At 43.2% G+C, this 6235-nt stretch overlaps 1 pseudogene; it reads left to right on the top strand.

Moving 5' to 3' along the window:
- Positions 1-3201: 3201 nt before the first annotated feature.
- On the top strand, positions 3202-5523 carry LOC141497836 (RNA-binding protein FXR1 pseudogene; annotated as a pseudogene).
- Positions 5524-6235: the final 712 nt, after the last annotated feature.

Genomic DNA, 6235 nt, shown 5'->3' with positions numbered 1-6235 from the left:
TTGCTACCCATCCTTTTTTCACTTCAGCTGAAACAAAATATATTTTGCTCCACGCTTTTACCTTTGCTCTATATGTGTTTCTCTGCTTCAAATGAGTTTCTTGCTAGCAGCATATTGTAGGATTCTGGTTGTTCATCCACTTATGCTATTTATGTTTTAAGGGAGAGTTCATCCCATTCATATTTAAAGTTTTAAGTACTATATCTTTATTGCCCTCCATGCTATCTTCCTTCTGTTTGTATTTCCCCCCTTTTTCCCCTTTATCCATATTTCCCAGTTTTTTGTTTCTGAATACTGCCACTTTCAGTGTGTTTGCCCTCTTATATCAAAACCCCTCCCCATTTTTCTCCTTTCCCTTTTCCCCTTCTTCCCTTCCTTTTACTAATTCCCCGTTTTCTCCCCCTCACTGACCCTCCCCTTTTCTCCTTTTAATGCTTGAAAGGTAAGATAAGTTTCTTAACTTGACTAAGTGTGTCTAAGTTACCTTTCAGCCAAGTCTGATGAGATGAAAATTCTGGTGGTTCTCACCTCCTCCCTTCTTCCCCTCAATTATAATAGGGTTTTTGTACCTTCCTGATGTATTGAGATTTACTCCATTCAGTCTCCCTCCAACCTCCCTTCTCTTTACTGCCCCCCTTTGTAAGGAGGTATTGATTATCCATCATTCTATGTGAGTCACAGAAAAGTTATGAGTGTGCATCACTTCTGGCTATGTATATTCGCTCTAATAGAATGACAACTCTCAAGAGTTATGAGACTCTTTCTTCCAAGTGGCTATATAGCCAGTTTCATCTTTTTGGATAGGTGTTTTTTTTTTTACCTTTTCATGTGTCTCTTGAGCCTCTTGTTTGATGTCCAAATTTTCTATTTAGCTCTGGTCTTTTCATTATGAAATCTATGAAGTCTCCTATATCATTAAATGTCCATGTTTTTCCTTGGAAGAGAAACTCCCTTGCTCTTTGGAATATCTCTTTCCAGGCCCTTCGATCCCTTAATGTTGATGCGGCCAGGTCCTGATTATCATTTATCTTTTGAAACTCCTTTTTCCAGTTGGTCCATTCTATTTTTGAAGGACTTTTCTATCTGCCTAAGTGGAGCTTTGAGAGAATCCATTTCCTTTTGCATTTGCCCAATTGAGGATTTGAAAGAATCATTTTCATTTTGAATATGCTCAATTGAAGATCTGAGAGAGTTATTCTCATTTTGCACTTGTCCAGTTGTATTTTCCAAGGATTTGTTTTCTAGTTGCATGATGTTAATTTTCTCTTGCAATGTGTTCATTTTCTCTTGAGTTTCTTTTCCCAATTATTCCAACTGATTTTCAAACTTCCTGATTTCTTCAAGGAAGTCTTTCTGGGCTGGAGACCAATTCATATTCTCCTCAGCCATGCTAGATCTCTCTGTGTTAGAATCTGTCTCTTCTAAGTATTTCTCCAAGGGCCCCCCTTTTCTCTGGCCTTTTTTCATATTGTGTTGGTGGGGAGGGTACCTGTCTCTCAGAAGTTTGCTTTTGAAGATGCTAGAGACTTTGTTCACTTCCCTTAGTAATTCTAAGGGCCATCCAGTTAAGGGCACTGCTTGCTTTCTGTGGAGTGAGGTCCTCATCAGCAGTGTCTAAGTTGACATTGGACACTGAGCTGGGCCCTGGGGGGAGGGAATTATATTCTTTCCCTTGAGTGAACTCTGTTGCCCTGAGTGGGTGGGTTGGAGTTATTTTTTGTTCTGGGCAAAGGGCTCTGCTGAAAGTATATAGTTCAGATCCCCAGCCCAGCTGGTTGTCCTCCAGGTGTGCTCCTGAGACTCTGTGCCGGAACTCAGCCTCCAGTAGCTTGTCTCTGCACCTCCCCCCCCCCCCCACCCAGTCTCCTCAGCTAAAGTTGGATCTCTACCTCCATCCGCCACTCACCAAAGTTTCTATGGCTGAGGCTGGCTCTCTGGCTTCCCCTAGCTGCTGTCCCATGCTCATCCTCTGCTCTCTTCTGCTGGTTCACCCACGGCCCCTGAGACAGACCTTCTTGGTAGGTGTTCTTCTCCTAGCTTTTCTTTCTGGGTTTTGTTGATCGAATCTCTGTTAAGAGGTTTCTCTCGTGTTATTTCTGAGGGGAAAGAGGGGCATTTATCACAGTGCCTGTCTTCTCTGTGCCATCTTAGCCAGATGGTCTGTCTTTGTTTTAATTATCTTTAACACTGAAACATCTTCACTAGGAATGTTAACTCTTAAGAGGGAATATTCCATTGAGATAGAGGCTGTTGTTGATGTCACACAGGTTTCTTCAGTTCCCAGAGCCTCAGTTTCCTATGAAGTGTCATTGAGAGGGTGCCTTGGCCCACCACTAAAACCTCAGAGGTCATGGTAGCTATATAACCAAGAAGCTGTTTGCTCTATGAGAAAGGTCTCTTCAGGTGCCTAGAAATCATTTCCCCATTTAATAATCAGAGGGCCTTGGAGTCAGAAACATCAGAAGGCTGTGGTCACCTTTTTCCCTAAGTGTCTGTGGATTATCTAAAACAGTTCCCTTGGAAGATGGTGGGAGAGGGTACTCAGATAGAACACACTTTTGGACAGGGCCAGGATAAAAGGAGAGAAAGAATGGAATAAATGAGACTGGGGAGGAATAGAGTGGAGGGAAACACAGTTACTAATAGCAAATGTGGAAACAATATTGAAGCAAATTCTCTGGTGGACCTGTGATAAAGAAGGCAAGTCAGCCCAGAGACAAGGGACATTGGAATCAACACAGCTTGAAGTAACTCTCTCTCTCTCTCTCTCTTTTTCTCTCTCTCTCTGTCTCTCTCTCTCTCTTCTTGATGAGGTTTCTCATCTTCTTGGGGGGGAGGGGGTTTATGTTTCCTCTTCTAACACAATGATTGTAATGATTAGAAAATAAATCTAGATCCTTAAAAAAATACAAAAAAAAGACGTCTCAACGAAAAACAGTTTTAATGGCCCTGGGGGAAAAGAAAACAAACAGTTTCCTTGCATTCTTTAAGGCTGAGTTTCTCCTTCGACCACGGCGCTGTGCCGCGTGTCTGGAATGAAAGTCCCCCGCGCGCATGCGCAGTCGCTGCAGCAGGAGGGCGGAAGCAGCCAGTGCGTCACAGCGGATGTGGCGTGCTGAGGCCCGGCGGGCGGAGGGATCCGGCTGTTCAGTGAGCCGGCGGCGGGCTGCCGGGTCCGGGCCGGGGTCGTCGGCTGGGCGGCGGCGGCGTAGCGGCGGCGGCGGCGGGGGCAGCGGCTCGGTGAGACCCCAGGGTCCGGGCCGGGACACCCAGGCCCCGCCCTGTTTTCTCTGCCCCCCCTTACCCCACCTCCCCTCCCCCGTCCTCTTCCTCCACCCCGGGTGGTCCGTTCCGTGAAGCCCTTCCGGTAGCCCTCGCGGTTCCAACATGGCGGAGCTGGCAGTCGAGGTTCGTGGCTCCAACGGGGCTTTCTACCGGGGATTTATCATAGATTTTCAAGAAGACTGTCTGACAGTTGTTTTTGAAAATGACTGGCAGCCTGAATGCCAAGTTTCGCTTGATGATGTAAGATTACCTCCTGCCCCTGATGTACAAAAAGAAATGAGGGAAGGAGATTTAGTCGAGGTTTATTCAAGAATAAATGACCAAGAACCATGTGGGTGGTGGCTTGCACATGTTCAGGTGAAGAAAGGGGACTTTTGTGTCGTCACTTTTGCTACTTGTGTTGCCACTTACATTGAGATTGTCACATCGGATAAACTTCGACCAGTCAATCCAAACAAAACTGGCCAGAAAAACACCTTATTTAAATGCACAGTAAATGTTCCCGAGGATTTGAGGGAGGCGTGTGCTAATGAAAGTGCACATACAGATTTTAAGAAAGCCGTGGGAGCCTGCCGGATTTTTTACCATGCTGAAACCAGGCAATTAAGGGTACTGTCTGCCAGTGAAACAACCGTGAAGAGGGCCAATATGTTAAGTGATATGCATTTGCGTAGTCTTCGCACCAAGCTGATGCTTATGTCAAGAAACGAAGAAGCCAGGAAACATTTAGAACATCAAAAACAACTGGCAGCAGCATTTCACGCAGAGTTTTTTGTGAGAGAAGACCTAAGGGGTCTTGCGATAGGAGCCCGTGGTAATAATATCGAGCGAGCTCGAAAACTTCCCGGAGTCAGAAAAGTCGACCTGGATGAGGATACTGGAATAGTCAGGATCTATGGAGAGAATGCGGAGGCTGTAAAAAAAGCCAGGGGACTCTTAGAATTTGTGGAGGATTTTATTCAAGTTCCTAGAAATCTAGTTGGAAATGTGATTGGGAAAAATGGCAGAGTGATTCAAGAGATGGTGGAAAAATCTGGAGTGGTTAGGATGAGATTTGAAAGAGGCAATGAAAATAAACTACCCAGAGAAGATGGAATGGTCCCACTTGTATTTGTTGGCACAAAAAAAAGTGTTGTAAGTGTGCAGATTCTTCTAGAATACCATATTGCTTACCTAAAGGAAGCAGAACAACTAAGAATGAGGAGACGTCAAACTAATGAGCAGCTCGGCCCAATTTCCCAACTGGCTAATCCCTGCACAATAGAGTACAAGCGTAAAGACAAGCCAACTGATGGGTCAGTGGCCAGAGAAGAGGACCAGGTGAGCCGACAGCAGCAGGCCAGCCAGAGACTCACCAGGGAGGTGGGCCCAAGCGTTTCAGGGGTGTCTCATGGTAGAAAGGCCTCAGTTAGTTCCATCCTTAAAGATGTGTACAGCAATCCTGACAGCTTCCTTAACAGCCCTGAGCCGACTGTACGCAGTGATGCTAGTGAGTCCCATCAGAGCACTAAGTCCGCTTGGCTTTTTAAAAGAAGAGAATGACTCTGCTGTGCTCAAAGGCATGTCATGAACTGAAAGTTGCTGCTTGACAGTTCATTTACATTTTACAATAGTACTAGTACAGCTTGCCAAAGATAGATAGGATGTGGACAGCCAGCCTTGACACCACGCAATACAACAAGGGGAGGGATCCTGAAGAAATCCTATCTCCCAACATTCTTTACCACCTACTGTGTTAACTATACTATCAGGTCTATCTCGAGACAGTATTTGTAACATTAAAAGAATTGCTGGCTATTGGAAATGTTATGTTTGTTACTGGAATATGGCCGAGGTAGGGGAAGGAGGGATCCCTAACAAAATATTCTTGACAAAAGTATTAGCTTTTTTGTTGCATTTTTAATACTATACAAGCACTTCTTTTGTTGCATTTTTAATACTATACAAACACTTCTTCACCTCAGGAAAACTGGAATGAAAGGCAGTCTAAAATATTTTTCTGTGAATTATAGTTACTACCTACCTCACTTTAGTCTGGAAACTGATCTGTTAAAATACATGCTGTTTCTGTGAATGTGTGTGTGTGTGTGTGTGTGTGTGTGTGTGTGTGTGTGTGTTTTAAATGCTATACACAGAAGAAAGGCTGCATTTGATGAATTCTCAAAATGCAGACACTGGGTGGTGATATTGGCTGTAACTGGTCCTCACTGAGGTTTATTTATTAAACTGTACAACATTTAAAAATCAAAGCTTCACTTCAAACATGAAACTATAATCTGAAAAAGATGTATTCACTATTTCTGCCTTTCTGCACTTGATCATTAGGTTTTTATGTCCTAGTACATGATCAATTTTTGTATAAGTTCCATGTACTGCAGAGAAAAAGGGATATTCGTTTCTATCCGTATTCAGTTTCCTCCATAAGTCTACCATATTTAATTTTTCTAACAATCTATTTACCTCCTTAACTTCTTTCTTGTTTATGTTATGATTCAATTTATCTATATCTGATAGCTAGAGGTTGAGGTCTCCCACTAGTAGAGTTTTGCTGTCTATGTCTTCCTGTAGTTCTTTTAGCTTCTCCTCTAAGAATTTGGGTGCTGTTCCACTGGGTGCATATATATTCAATATTGAAATGACTTTATTGTCTATGGTACCTTTTAGGAGGATAAAGTTTCCTTCCTTATCTCTTTTAATGCTATCTATTTTTGCTGTTGCTTTGTCTGAGATAAGGATTGCTACCCCTGCTTTTTTTACTTCAGCTGAAGCAAAATATATTTTTCTGCAGCCTTTTACCTTTACTCTATATGTATCTCTCTGCTTCAAATGAGTTTCCTGCAAGCAGAATATTGTAGGATTCTGATTTTTAATCCTCTCTGCTATTTGCTTACGTTTTAACGGAGAGCTCATCTCATTCACATACAAGGTTATGATTACTAATTCTTTATTG

Source organism: Macrotis lagotis, chromosome X (assembly GCF_037893015.1).
Source record: "Macrotis lagotis isolate mMagLag1 chromosome X, bilby.v1.9.chrom.fasta, whole genome shotgun sequence".
Classification (NCBI taxonomy): Eukaryota; Metazoa; Chordata; class Mammalia; order Peramelemorphia; family Peramelidae; genus Macrotis; species Macrotis lagotis.
The sequence above is the reverse complement of the archived record's forward strand: the minus strand, read 5'-3'. Positions and strand labels throughout refer to the sequence as shown.